General features: G+C 46.2%; 1 pseudogene across 1 annotated transcript in view; it reads left to right on the forward strand.

Annotated features, from left to right (window-relative positions):
- LOC309801354 (forkhead-associated domain-containing protein 1-like) overlaps window positions 1–15,769 on the forward strand; it is a 129,340-nt pseudogene that overhangs the window by 25,846 nt on the left and 87,725 nt on the right. Inside the window, exon 3 of the transcript in view lies at window positions 8,484–8,754. The product of the transcript in view is annotated as a forkhead-associated domain-containing protein 1-like (transcript). The remainder of the gene's footprint in view (window positions 1–8,483; window positions 8,755–15,769) is intronic.

Consider the following 15,769-nt stretch of genomic DNA (forward strand, 5'->3'; position numbering starts at 1 on the left):
CTCCGCGGCATGTGGGATCTTCCTGGACCAGGGCTCGAATCCCTGTCCCCTGCTTTACTTTTATAAGTTGAAAGGTAAATTTGGTGCATGATGACAGTCTGGTGGGTTTTATTTGAGCATGTCATAACCTTTAAAACAACTTTCATTCTGAGTACATAGTGATGCTTATGCTAAAGTCTCAATAAGCATACTGTCCAGGAAATTTGATTGTTTGCAAGTGTCAGAAAACCAACTAAAACTAGCCTATGCAAAAAAAAAAAAAAAAAAAAAACTCTTGGAACTGAAAAGGCCAAAAGCTCCAGCTTAGGCCCAGCTGGATCCAGGCGCCCAAATCATGATCAGGAATCTGACTCTTTCTTCCCTGTTAGCTTCACAATCTCAGACATATTCTTGCCTCACCTGTAGGAAAGTAGCCAGCAGCAGCCCCAGCACCCTACAAAGTAGCAGTTCCAGGGAAAGAGCCAGCATCTTCATTGACACTGGCTTGGATCACGTGGCTTCCCCTGAACCAATCACTGAGGCCAGGGGCAAGGAATGCTCTGATTGTCCAGGCCTGGGTTATGGTCTCACCCCTGGGGTGGAAGGGTCAGAGTTCTATGGACTCAGGATTGTCAGGGAAAGGGTGTCTTCCCTGCAAAAAAATTAAGGTGCCCATCCAGAAGATGGAAGAAATGGATGCGGGGGAGGCAAAAACAAAGATGTCCATGACATTAGGAAGCATTCTTATTGCCTAAGTGGAGCCTTCCGAACGGGATTTGCCACTAGGGATCTGGGGGGAGGAAAATGATGAATAATCCACTTTTCCATTGGAAAAGTCCCAGGCCAGTCTCCAAGGAAGCAGAGTTGCTCATTTCTCTCCTGTGGTGAACAGGTGTGATGAGAAGCTCAGAGTCTGGGCCTTAGTTGTCCATCCCCAAGAAGGGTGGCATTTCCACATTCCTGGGACCTCTGAATAGGGCCCATTCTTGAGGAGGATGTGGCTTTACTGTACCGGGGGTTGAGGAGCCGGCAACTGAGTGAATGACCAGAGAGCATGGTGCCCTTCAGAACAAAGCCTCTTTCTGGTCAAGCTTTGTCATCTCCTACCTGACCTTGTAGGATATCCTCTACCCTGTGCTCTTACAGGTCCTGTGGGGACTTACTGATGTGATGAGAAATCCTGAGGCTGGGTGTTTTATATTAAAGGCGATTTCCCGAGACCAGTGAAGTGGAGGGCACGGGGCAGCAGGCAGCCTCAGGCTCGGCCTCTGCAGCAAAAACTCACTCACAAGGATCCCTGAGGCTGTGTTGTCACCAGATGTCTACAGGCGATGCAGATGACATCGGGGGAGGTGGAGACGGGAGCGCGGGCTGAACCCTTAGCATCCTGCTAAGACAGAACCCGGACCCGGCCAGGAACCGGGCCGCGTCCTGCTTCCTCTGGCAGACCACACCCTTTGTTACCAAACCAGAACCATGTTGCTCCTTCTCTTGACTTAGTTGATGATCATTCATTCATTCTTTCATTCATTCATTCCGTCTCTCTATCTGTCAAGACCGAATTGAAGCAGGCCAAGTCTAGGGGTAGCAAAAGCTATTTGCAAAAATCCGGCTGTTTTCTCATTAGATTCTATTTCCCATTTTATGGACTGACCAGGAAGCTGATTAGAACTTGAAAGGAAAGGAAAATCCGTAAGATTGAAGATTTACAAGAAAATGGGAAAATTAGATGGGCCAGATCTCCTTTAACACCGCTGGGAAAAACCCAAACGAATGGCTTTTCTGAACAGCTCAAATGGACTTAATTCTTTTAAGTTCCAAAACCCAAAAATAATGTATAACTTGGCGGTTCTGTGTTCTAAATGTATAACCCTGATTTCTCACACTGAAACCCCGTACATGATTTACCCTTTTCTTGGGGACATAGAATTATTACCCGTCTCTGAGTTACAGTGACATCCCGGGACTTGTTGAGATAAAGGCCATTTGTCCTGGCACCATGTAGCCCCCTCTCCTGGCTTCTGAGTTCTACTGGCCATGTTTTCTAGTCTCCATTCTGTCTTTCCAGGTCCATGGCTCCTCCATGCTGCGGTCAGTGTGCCTGCTTGCCACCATCACCCCTACCCCCCACCCCTTCTAGACCGTGGGAATTAAGCTCCACATCTATGTATGTTAAATTCTTCTGTAAGGAAGCCGGTCTCTTCTCCCTCCTTTATGTATTTACTCACTAATGTATCTATGTCAGTATGGACCCATGTATACTGATTTTACACTTTGAGTTATAATCCAATACTCATTAACTGGTTCATCACTCAAATTCTTCCAGCCTTGGCCACTGGAAGCTCTTTCAGATTGCTTGCTGTGTTCTTGAGCATCTCCCCACCTTTTTGTTTTGGGCACTTCCTTACTCTCTGCTGATACAAGATGCGCCAGGCTTAGCATGTATTTTCCCCATTCCAGCCCAGAATCAAAGTCCTTTTTATTTACACTCCGTTTGCCAACCGTTCAGCTGAGTCAGCGAACACCTACCATTAGTAGCATGCACTCTGCTGGGTGCCAGCACAGCCAGCGATTGGATGGTAAATATTTAATGACCAACTCTCTGGAAAAAGTAAAGTTCATGCATGCATAGCATAAGGTTTACTGATATAAAGAATGTGTAGCACAGTCTTTCCATATAACAAGAAATACAGTACTCTTTCTTGTAAATTCTATATAGCCAGCTGACCCTCACAGAATGCTTTCATTGACTTTAGCTGAACTCTTGTATCCATAGCCAATTTCTCATTGCAGTTGATGAATGAGAGAGTTCCCAAGCTGAGCACTGGTGGGTATTTTTGGGTACTTTGGATTTATGAACAATAGAAGTGAAAAAAGAAAGACGTTAGAACTTCACATGTTCATCAGTGACATGAGTGACTTTGTTGCTGCATCAGATAATAATTTTCAAATACTGGAAGAACGTTTCCCCAATTTTTTTTTCTATTCATAACATAATGGCTAAGACACAACATGCTTTTGTATAATCTGCATTGTTAACATTTTCTCCATTACCGTCTTAAGTCTAGGCAATCAACAAAACAAACAAACAAACAAAATCAAGCTCTACATGAACCATCATTATTAAACCTCTTTATAAAAGTTTTTAAAAATCAAGCCCTCATTTATAACATTTCCTGATTTCTATGGTGTAATACGCCCTCCACGGTCAATTTCAAGCTCCCAATGACACATCCCGGAATACAGAGAAGGAAAGAGGGGTGTGGTAATACATTACTATGTAGCATTTCCAACAGAAACATATAGTAGAGTGAAATAACCTCAAGAGCATAGGTAATAATAAAATAGACTAAAATAATTAGGAAAGGGTGAGTTTTAAGTTTGTATAACTTTTGTTTCTGATATAATTTAATGGTAAATTTATGTAAGTTAATTCTTATCAATGGCTGTGTTTATCAACCAGTTGGCAAAATTCCTGTACATTTAACAATCGGTTCTCTGGGCGGGTACCAGGTAGCCACAGCACTCCTGTGGTACAGCAGTAAACATACCACAGGTCTTCCCGGATGGAGGCTGGGGTCCTCTGAGCTGCTTCCAGGGCGTGACATGTACCAGATGAATAACACTTCCATAAGACAGTTGTCAGTGTTCCTAGAAAATCCCATTTCTAAGTAGCCCATGCGATGTCTTGTGGTTTTTCACACCATCTGATGTTCATTTCCTTGTTTTAACTTGGAAAATATCCTATCATTCACTAACCAATCATCTAAGATCTGTTTGTGATTATGGAAAACAGGTAATAAATCATGACTTCGAATAACCTAGAAGTCCTAAGAATACAGGTATTGGAGTCAAATAGTGTCACCACTTCCTGGCTGTGAGACGTTGGGCAAGTCATTTAACCTCTCTGAGCTTCAGTTTCTTAATCCACACAATGAGGGGTAAAATGCCTCCTCCAAGATTATTCTGGAGATCAGATGAGATGACACGCATTAAGTGCCCAGCACAGTCTGTGGCACCTCTGTGGCTTCTCTACACAGTGGCTCATAGTCGTTGTATTGTCCACAATTACTTACAAATGGCAGAGCGCATAACAAGCTCTCCAAGGGCAAGGTCTAAGTTTCCACCTTCTCTGCAGGCTCCAGGGCTTCCTGGCAGAATTCATGTGTATTGTAGGCAATCGATGTGCAAACTACCTTGAATTTTTTTTAGGGTGTCCCATTCAACTTACACTCTTTACAGGGTTAGAAGCAGATATTGGAGAAATAACACAAAGAACAAGTAGATAATTTGAAAAAAAATGGATAGTGATTTCTTGAGTAAATCATTGACCTTTGTTTATTAAAGCTAATATAAATTTAGCCGTGGATGTGGTCATGGTTAATCCAGGTGGTTGACAACGTGCTATTTTTTTTTTTTTTTTTGGTACGCGGGCCTCTCACTGTTGTGGCCTCTCCCATTGCGGAGCACAGGCTCTGGACGCTCAGGCTCATCGGCCAGGTCTCACGGGACTAGCCGCTCTGCGGCATGTGGGATCTTCCCAGACTGGGACATGAACCTGTTTCCCCTGCATCGGTAGGCGGACTCTCAACCACTGCACCACCAGGGAAGCCCCAACCTGCTATTTTAAAGGTAGTATAGAAAAGAAATCAGGAGTATAACATATGCTACCTCAAAAACAAAACAAAAAACCCAACCATGGCAACATACCATATGGTCAGAGAACAGACACAAAGAAAGAGAAAAGGCATTAGTGTGTATTTTTAAACTAAAGTTTCTAAAAACAGACTTGAAGACTTCCCTGGTGACACAGTGGATAAGAATCCACCTGCCAGTGCAGGGGACACAGGTTGGAGCCCTGGTCTGGTGAGATCCCACATGTCGCGCAGCAACTAAGCCCAGGCACCACAACTACTGAGCCTGTGCTCTAGAGGCCATGTGCCACAACTGCTGAGCCCATGTGCCCCAGCTACTGCAGCCCATGCGCCTAGAGCCCACACTCCGAAACAAGAGAAGCCACCACACGGAGAAGCCCGTGCACCACAACCAAGAGTAGCCCCCCGCTCACCACAACTAAAGAAAGCCTGCAGGTAGCAACGAAAACCCAACACAGCCCAAAATAAATAGAATTAAATCTAAAATAAATAAATAATAAAAACAGACTTGTTGATAACTGACCTTGACCCCATGCTTCCTGTACAGCCCAGAGCTGGCTTTGAATGGGAGTCTTCTTCTTATGTTTGCTTTTCTCCCTGCCTGTTTCATTGTAGTTACCATCAGCAATTTCTGAGAAAACCTTGACCTTCCCTCTGATAAAGCAAGCCGGCAAACTAGAGAAAACCAACTTTAACCATCCAACTAAAGCTACCCTCAACCAACACGCTTCAGAGAAAAAAAAAAAAAAAAAAAAAACTTTATTTTTTAATTTTTATACCCGTAGAGCTTGGAGTCTCTGCTGCATTTATACATCTTTGGATCCTTCCCCCTAGAGGCCCTATTGTTCGAGCTCTGTGTGCTGCAAGCAACAGAAACCAGCTCTAGCCGGCCTCAGGGATGGAGCACTTCAGGGTAGCACCCCAGCCAAGGCTCAAAACCAGCTTCCTTATTTTCCCCACCATGTTCACAGCAGCATAGTTATAATAGCCAAGAGGTAGAAACTACCCAAGTGCCCATGACGCTTAATGGATAAACAAAATACACTCTAAACTGTATGATGGAATATTATTTAGCCTTAAAAATGAAAGAAGGGCTTCCCTGGTGGCGCAGTGGTTGAGAGTCCGCCTGCCGATGCAGGGAACACGGGTTCGTGCCCTGGTCTGGGAGGATCCCCCATGCCGCAGAGCGGCTGGGCCCGTGAGCCATGGCCGCTGAGCCTGCGCGTCCGGAGCCTGTGCTCCACAATGGGAGAGGCCACGGCAGTGAGAGGCCCTCCTCCCACAAAAAAAAAAGAAGGAAATTCTGACATGTTACAACATGGATGAACCTTGAGGGCATTGTGCTAAGTGAAATACGCCAGTCACAAAAAGACAAGTACCATGTGATTTCACTTATTTGAGGTACTTGGTACTTAGAGTAGTCCAATTCATAGAGACAGAATGTTGGTCACCACGGGCTGGGTGGCGGAGGGAATGGGGAGTTGTTGTCTAATGGTTAATAGAGTTTACGTTTTGCAAGACGAAAAAGTTCTGGAGATCCATGTCAAAGAAATGTGACTATACTTAACACCACTGAACTGTATACTTTAAAATGGCTAAGATGATAAATTTTATGTTGCAGGTTATTTACCACAATTTGAAAAATAAAGAAACAGCTTCCCTCTCTCCATGTCTGGGCTCCACTCCCTCATGCTGGCTGCATTCTGAAGTCCCACCAGGTCACTCCAGATCCTGGTGTCCAGCCAAGTCTTCTTGGGTCTCCTTGGCTCTGATTGGATCACTTGCCCCACCACTGAACCAATCAGTATGTCCAGGGAGTGTGATTGGTTGATTGCTTAGCCCCACCCACAGCAATGGGCCGACAGATAGGGAGGGAGATTCCTGGAATTTCCAGAAGAGCCGGGTGGGTTGCCGCCTGTCCACTACGGCAGTGAACCACTTGAGGCATGAGATATGAGCACTCCCTTTAGCACCCTGGCAATTAGTGGGCAGTGAGGCACATCTAGCTGAGTATCCCAGCACAAAAGGGAATTCCTCCACACTACCCGTGGTCTCTCGATTTGTTTTCTATCAGGCGGGGGTAAAACATATTCAAATTTCCCCCTTCCCACGTTCAGCCCTTTCATTCGATAAATCTTTATTAAATCGATGAGGAAAGGTTGTAGGAATGATTGAGGCAAGACAGCCCCAGAGGAGAGGATGGGAAGGGATAGGATGGATGGAGAAGTGAGTGCAAGGCAGGAGCAGGACACCTCAGCTTCTGAAAGGAGAGAAAGGAAGAAAGCTTAGGTGGAGACCGAGGTGCCCACAGTGGAGAGAAATTCGAATCTTCACATAAGGTAACAGAGTTCTGGAACACTGCCAAGTCCGTTCCGGAAACAGGTTTCAACGGGGCCAGTGTCATCATAAATGCTGGGCCAGGTGTCGCCAGGCAGTTGGAGTTTGATTTTCCCGAACAGTGTTCTCCCTGACTCCAAAAAATCTTCAGGGGAATTCACCGGATTCTTGACTTGGCTGGGAAAGACTAGCTAAAGGACTGGTTTGGGAACCTGAGTGAGTGGAGAACCTTCCTCTTGAATACAATCCAGCTGGAGCTATAGGAAGTTCTGTCTGCCAGTGGTCCTATTTCGGAAGCATTCTGTCCTGTTTCTCATTATGTGTCTGCAGTCTGCAGAAAGAGAAACGTGACCCGCCACAGGCGGCAACCTTTGAACTTAGCTTCTTACTTGAAAAGTGTGTTTTTTTTCTGCCAAGCGACTGGGGGTGGGGGTGGGGCAGAGAAGGGAGAGAGAGACAGAGAGGGAAAGAGCTTTCCAGAACCCCAGTCCCACCACCCTCTCCACCACCACCTGAGCTTGGTGAAGTCCTTAACCTCTCCAAGCCTCATTTGTAAGCTAGGAATAAGGAGAGCGCCTCCCCTTCAGGGCTATCGCGAGAAATCGGTGAGTAATTACAGTAAATGGTAGCATTCACGATGTCACGGTTTAACCACTACGCTGGGGGAGGGACGGCCACAACAGCATTAACCAAGACAAAGCCAGGTGTCAGCACCTCTCAGCATTTGCTTCTCCCGGTGTATATGGATTTTGATGTGCTCTCTAATGAAAGTAGCTACAGACATCATCTGCTGGGTCAGATGATAAAAGGTTCCCTCGATAGATATTTACGGAACATCTGCCAAGAATCAGATGTGGCAGATGTTGAGGATCACAGGTTAATGAGCCAGTTGGGGTGTGAGCCAGTTGGGGTGCCTGCCACCCCAGAGCTCTCGGCTTCAGGAAACAGGTGGAATGGGAGTGCCAGGGAGACACACAGTGTGGATGTGTGTGTCCTGGAGAGCTGGGCTTGAATCTCGGAGATGTGTTCATTCATTCTTTCAACCAGTATTTAAGGACCTACTGTGTATGTGCCAAGGGTTTATTCTAGGAGCTGAGGATACGGTGCTGAGCAAGGTAGACAAAAAGCTGTCAGCCTCTCAGAGCTCAGAGGTGGCATTCTACCAGCTCAGACGCTCACTGCCAAATCTGTGATCCTGGGAAAGTCACTAGGTCTTGCTCAGCCTTGGGCTCGTCAGAGAGCATCAGGGGTATTAAATGAGGTAATGCATGTGAATCTCTTGACTGGGTGCCTGGCACGAAGGCTGCACCCAATAAATGGTGGTGCGATAGTGTGCAAGGTGACCCATGGTGTGGACCGCCATCCCAACTTTGGGGAGAGTCTGGGAGGGCTTCCTGGGAGAAGTGACTTATACGCCGAAATCTAGGGCAGCAATTATGTCGCTGGGACAGAAAGGTGAAGACCACCCCAGCTGCTCGTAACCTCCCCTGACCCTCTTGTCTGCCCCTGCAGGTCTCCTTCCCATGGGTGAGGGGCCCAGCACCTTGGCCAAGGCCACAGCCACCTTGGGCCACCCAGCAACTGAACCAGTCACCCTCACCACCACAGACCCCCTTCTACCCGGGCATCTGGACAGCGCCAGTGCAGAGGAGCTGGTCGCAGGGGTCCCCCGAGCCCCCCATGGTCCCACCAGCCTCCCACAGGCAGCCCGTGAGTGCCAGCAAGAAGATGTTCTCCTTCGAGGTGGACAGAGCCGCCCACAGCGTTCCCATCATCAGGCAAGGTACTCATGGGCACTTCCATGGCGGCTTAGGGGAGGGGCTTTTGCTAGGAGGATGGGTCTCAGTTTCTGCTTTCCCTTTTTTTTTAAATTTTTATTGAGGTGCAGTTGATTTACAGTGTTGTGTTAGTTTCAGGTATGCAGCACACTGAATCTGTTCAACATATACATGTATCCACTCTTTTTTAGATTCTTTTCCCATATAGACCATTACAGAGTATTGAGGAGAGTTCCCTGTGCTATCCAGTAGGTCCTTCTTAGTTATGTCTTTTATGTATAGTATTGTGTATGTCAATCCCTCTCTTCCAATTTATCCCTCCCCCTTCTTATTCCCGGTAACCATAAGTTTATTTTCTACATCTGTAACTCTATCTCTGTTTCGTAGATAAGTTCATTTGTACCTTTTTTTAGATTCCACATATAAGCAATATGGTATGATATTTGTCTTTCTCTGGCTTTTGCTTATGTTCTCTAGTTCTGAAGTAGAACATAATCAAATGTGAAAAAAATGGGATAAGCAGAAAGTTAGAAAACAGTAAAAGATAAGCTGTCACCCTTATCACCAGAATTCTCCCTGTTGACTTTTTGGTACAAACTCCTCCAAGACTGTGCTCTGCCCATCTGCACACATCAGTACCTCTGTGGTGAGTGTGTGTGTGTGTGTGTGTTTGTACGTATATATGAATATATATGAATGTGTATCAGAATCTAAACTTATATACTTCGACTCAGATGTACAGACATATTGGTAACTGAAATCCCTCTTGCCTTAAGAGGTTTTTAAATATTTTATTACCATTTACAGGTAAGAGGAGACTGAGGCTTAAGGAGAAAATTACTTCTCCGGAGGTGATATATTCAATCTAATCTAATCTAACGCTTTTCAGTCAAATTTAAGGCTGGTTATCTCAGTGACTGTCACTCACAGACTGGTCACTTTGGGGACACACAGCCATCAGGGTTTCCTTCTCCCACCCTCCCCCCGAGAAGGCCTCATGGCATTTGGGGAGGAGACTTCCTGTCTGTCACCATCCTCTCAGCCTTGCCAGCCTTACTGGCAGAGTAGCTGGCCCGACTTAGTCCCTGGCATGATTCCCAGGTTTCTTCTGTGGCCACTGGTGTGAAGGTCCCATTCTCTGTTTTCTGCGTCCCAGCCCCAGACCTCTGTGAGTCCCCAGGTCTCTTGATGCCTCCACACCCTTCCCTGGTCTCACTCAGGACCACTCACCTAGTCACTTCCCTCAGCCATTCAAATAATAGTTATTATTCTGAAATATACAGACTAAGGAGCAAATGAAAGGTATCTCTGCAGTTTACATCATCATCATCATCATCTAAGGAACGCTCATGTACCTACCACCCAAGTTAAGAAGTTACCCAGCCATTTCCCCCCAGCATTTTAACGTGAAAACTTTCAAACATACAGCAAAGCACAAAGAATTTTACAGAGACACCTCTCCTCCTAATTCTACCGCTAACACTTTGCTGTACTCTTTATTACATTTCTGTCTACCCATCCTTCTTGGCCTGCATTAATCCATCTTATTTTTTGGATGCATTTCAAAATAAATAGCACACATCTGTAGTCCTCCCCCTAAATGTTTTAGCACATATACCATTAACTAGAATTCAACATGTTTTGTCTCCTTCATGTAAAATGAACACACAATGTGTATTAGTTATCATGATTGCATAACGAATTCTCCCCAAACGTAGCAGCCTAAAGCAAAAATCAAACATGTGTTATCATCTATACGGTTTCTGTGGGTCAGGAATTTGGCAGCAGCTTAGCAGGACGGCTGTGGCTCAGGGTCCCTCGTAAGGCTGCAGTCATCTGAAGGCTTGACCTGGGTCACAGGATGCACTTCCAAGACGGCTGCTCACCTGGCTGTCAGCAGGAGGCCCCGGCTCCTCACCACATGGGCCTCCCCAGAGAGTGGCTCGAGCGTTCTCAGGACACGGCAGCTGCTCCTCCTGAGCAAGTGATCCTGGAGGACAAGATGGAAGTGGCAACATCTCTTTTGACTAAGCCTCAGAAGTCATGCTCTGTCATTGTTGCAATATCCTGATGGTTACCCAGGGCGTCACCCTCCAGTGTGGGAGAAGACTACACCCGGGCCTGAAGACCAGGAGGCGGGGATTATCAGCAGTCATCTTGGAGGCCGGCTACCACAGCCTGCCCTCGGGTCCTCAATGATTCACACTCCTCCTCCTCTCTCCCAAGGCCCCCCAGAATCTCACCCCAGTAACAGCATCGGCTCAAATTCCAGAATCTCGTCTAAATCAAGTCCAGGTACAGATGGGGCTCATGGGTGTAGTACCTTACGTTCAGCTCATCAAGTACTACTTCCAGAAATCTGAAGACCTCTGAACAAAGGGTCTGTCCCTCACACACCCAGCACATATTGGTGGGACAGACATAGCATGACTGCTACATACACTCCTCTTGTTCCAAAAGAAGAAAAACAGGAAACACACAGGAGTCCCTGGCCCAAAGCAGTTCTGAAGTCCAGCTGGGAAAATATCGGCAGTTCCTTGACTGGGCTTCAGTCCAACTCTTGCCCAGAAATGACTTTCCAGGGCTCTTGGCTCTGCCCGCCTGTCCCTGAGTTCCGCCTTCGGAGTCGTCCTCCCTTTCCTATGAAAGGTGTCCCATGGATGTGGCTGCATAGTTTTATAGCCTGCTTCCTGCCTGTAGAAGCTTGTGGGTCCAGACGCTTCTTTTACTTTTGTGGGTCTCTGACAGTCTGAGTTGGCAGTGCTTCTTATTGGGGTTCATCCTATTAGGCAAAACCCACGCCCACAGATATTTTTGGACACAAGCCCTTCCACCATGGGCTTCTGCAAAGACTGACAAAGGACAGAAGCTTCTTAGAAGCCCAGTTCTTTGACCGAAGGGCTCTCTTGGACACTGCCCTGGATCTGTACTCTTAACAAAGCATTTTACAACCACACCCTCAGCTTCTTCTCTGGACTGTGTTTTCTTGAGAGTGCCTTTGATTTGATCTTTGCCCAGAACCTGTTTCTTACATTTCATTTGCCACCTGGAGAGGCAGGGAATTTTCAATCCCAGAACATTGCCCTGATTTAACAGCCCTTCCTTTAACTGTCTCTCCCGCTCACATTTCACTATAAGTAGCAAGAAGTAACCAGGCAGCAGCACCTTCCAAGACTCTGTCTGGGACTCTCTCTAGCTAGACCATTCAGCCTCATCACAAACATTTTCTACCTTCCTCATGACCACAGGCAACGTGTTAAGAAACCTTCTGCCACCACCTGACAAGGATCCCTTAACCCCAGTAACATTTTCCTCACTTTCCTGGAACCCTTCCCTCACTGCCTCCTCAAAGGCCATCGGGCTTCTACTAAGACTATTCAGGCTTTCTCAAAGACTCTTGGCCAAAGTCCTCCAGCTTCTGGCCACTGTTCCATCCCAAACCACTCCACATTGTAGGGTTTTTGTTCAATTTTGCACCACTCCTGGTGCCCAAACCTGTATTTGCTACTTATTGTTGCATAACAAATTACTGCAGGATGTAATGGCCTAAAACAACAGTAAACATTTATTCTCTACTAGTTTCTCTGAGTCAGGAAGTTGGGAATGGCTTCGCTGGGGGATTCTTGCTCAGGATTGTTCATCAGGTTGCAGTAATGGTGGTGGCTGGGACGTGGTCCTCTGGAGGCTTGTCTGGGGCTGGAGGACCCACCTCTAGGATGGGTCACTCCCATGGCTTTTGGTAAGAGGCCTCAGTTCTTCATTAAGTGCACCTCTCCATACATTGCTTGAGTATCCTCAAGCTGCCAGCTCCTCCAGACAAGTGGTCCTAGAGAGTGAGGCAGAAGCTGCAATGTCTTTTATGATCTAACCTCAGGAATCAAACTGTGTCATTTCTGCAATATCCTTGGTTACATAGAGAAGCTTTGTTACGGACTGAATTGCATTCCCCCAAAATGCATATGCTGAGGCCTCAATCCCAATATCGCAGAATGTGACCATATTTGGAGATAGTGTATTGAAATAGATGAGTAAGTTAAAATGAGATGATTGGGTGGGCCCTAATCCAAGGGCTGGTGTCCTTGTAAGAAGAGAGAGAGAGACGCCAGGGATGCACGTGCACAGAGAAAAGGGCATGTGAGGACACAGCAGGAAGGTGGCCGTCTGCAAGCCAAGGAGAGAGGCCTAACCCTGCCCACACCTTGATCTTGGACTTCCAGCCTCCAGAACTGTGAGAAAATGAATTTCTTTTGTTAAGACCTCCTGTGGTGTTTTGTTATGGCAGCCCCAGCTAACTAATATAAAGTCCATCCAGTATTGGAGAGGATGATGCAAGGGTCTGAATACCAGGAGACAAGAATCAGTGGGGCCATCTTGGAGACTGGCTACCACACCCTGAAAGGTGTAGATCTTGAATGTGCTCACTGAGTTTTGCCAGTCGTGCGCACCTATGTAACCCGAATTCCTATCAAGATATAGAACATTACCATCACCCCAGAAAGTTCCCTCATGTCCCTCCCCAGTCAATTCCCAGCCCCAGGCCCCAGAGGCACCCACTCTTCTGAATTCTTTTCCCGCCATGGATTAGATATTCCTGTTCTAGAATCTCAAGTACACAGAACCATGTAGTACATGTTCCTTTGTGGAAGGCTTTTTTCACTCAGCATAGTATTTCTGAGATTCATTCATTTTGTTGTATGCATCATGTTCTGTCTTATGAACATATATACAGGGTTTTTGGGGGTTTTTTTTAATGCGTCCTTTGGACACATGGCACATGGGCTGTTTCTTTTCTTTTTTTCACTCCGCCATTTAAATTTTTCCACTGTAATCACCGGTTTCTCCAGTGCCATGTTGAACTTGGGGCTTCTCTAAAGGACTTGCATCCCCCCTGGAGAAATGAAGGATGAGTCGTATGGCTTATAGTCCCTCACATCTACCTGGGCTCTATCTCCTCAGCTTCTCAGCCAGGTCTCATGTTTCCAAATGTTTGCCCTCATTCCCCTGACTCTCTCCCCATCCTCAGAAAAGGACTTTCATCTTCCCGTGTCATGGGGAGTTCCTTTGTGTCTGGGCCTCCCTACTCCACGCTTTAGAGAAAACTCTGTGCTCCAGTCCTCCATGCTGTCTCTTGACAGAAAACACCTCTTTTTAAGGGTTCCGAGAAAGCTCTTTCCTCTCTTAGCAAAGCTGGGCTCTTCCAATTAAATTGGTTTACTGTTAGACTGTCACCTTGCTTTAGACTTGAAAAATTCTATTTGAAAACCCAAAGCCAAGGATTTATTTACTGCAGATCAGGTCAGGGTTTCTCAATCTTGGCACAGTGACATGTGGGTCGCATAACTCCTTGTTGTAGGATCTGTCCTGTCCACTGTAGAATGTTTAGCATCATCCCTGACTCCTACCCCCCAGAGATACCAGTAGCAACACCACCACCCCCCGCCCTAACTGTGGTGCTGAAAAACTGTCTCCAGACATTGTCAAAAATGGAAACGTCATTGTGCCTGGGGGAAAAATCACCCGGTTCTAGTTAATACTCATCCTTCCTTTACCACAAGGCAATAAAACGTCAGCTCCAAGGCCAAATCTTAATGGCAAGAGCTCATGGGAGGTGGGGAAGAATTACTGAGAAAAGAAAATATGTGGAGTGACTTATTAAAATAGCATCTTGATTCATATATATATATATATATATATATTTTCCCAATAATGGGATCATATGAACCTAACATAGGTAACCTTCTTTTTTTTTCCTTTTTTGGCTGTGCCACTCAGCTTGCAGGATCTTTGTTCCCCAGCCAGGGATGGAACCTGTGCCCCCTGCAGTGGAAGCACAAAATCCTAACCACTGAACTGCCAAGGAATTCCCTACCTGATTGTTAAAATTCAATAATATGTCATAAACATCTTCCCACTTCAATACATTGACTGCATAGTGGTTAAAAGCATAGGCTCTGAATCCAACAAACTTAGGTTCATCCCTTGACTCTACCACTTACCAGCTGTGTGTCCTTGAGCAGGTGACTTGACGTCTCTGTGCCTCATATCTCTCACGTATAAAATGGAGATGGGAATAATAATGCCTATCTCACTGGGTTGTTATGAAGACGAAATCGTATCCTGCGTGTAAGTGCTGAGCAGAGTGCCTGGTGCATAGCGAACATTCAGTAAATATTAAATTATTTAAAATTTTAATATTTAAAATTTAAATTTTAATAATTTAAAATTTTAATATTAAAATTTTAAATATTAAAATTTAAAAATTAAGTTATTACCTAACCACGATTGTTATTTAACTTTTATTTACAACTTACAGTGTCTGAAAGACACAGTGAAGGTGCACACATACTGCCCCTGCTGCAGACTGGTGATTACTGGAGCGCACCAGGACAGCCGGGGGTTGTTAAAATATTAAAGTCACTCCCCTGCCATTTGGCCAACAGCTCATGCACGAAAATTCTTAAAGTGCCTGCATCCCCATATCCGCCGTCCCACCTCCCCAGCCCTCCCGACCCTCCCTGGGGCTTCTCCCCACTGGGACCTCCGAAGGATCCAGCAGCTAGAGTTAAGCCAGTTTCTTCATACGTGGCCCTTAGGTTCTTTCTGATAAATAAGAGTAGCCAGTAAAGAAGTTTGGGGTGGGTGAGGGGTAACTGCTCCAGCACCTCCCTTCCTGGGTGTAAGGAAAGCGAGTCTCAGAGCAAATTCTAGCTCCACAAAGACTTTGAATAAACACACCTTCCCCAGTAAAGGGACCCCATCGATCAGCCTGTTCTGTAAGTTTGATGAAGTCCCCCCTCCGACCATCATCTTGCAGGGAAGTGTCCCTCAAGACAGCCACGACAGGGTCGCAGAGGCAGCCAGAGTCACCGCTAGAGATGGCATCAGACGCCAGAGCTCTAAGCTGAGACTGGACAGGGGCCCAGTTAGGGTCAGACCCCGAGGCCCTCCCTGGGGACACGGGCCAGGCAGTACCTTCCTCCAGTGGGAGCCGATTTCTTGAGGAATCTGAAAACGGATCAA

This window comes from Mesoplodon mirus (assembly GCF_964341445.2).
Source record: "Mesoplodon mirus genome assembly, chromosome: 3".
Classification (NCBI taxonomy): Eukaryota; Metazoa; Chordata; class Mammalia; order Artiodactyla; family Ziphiidae; genus Mesoplodon; species Mesoplodon mirus.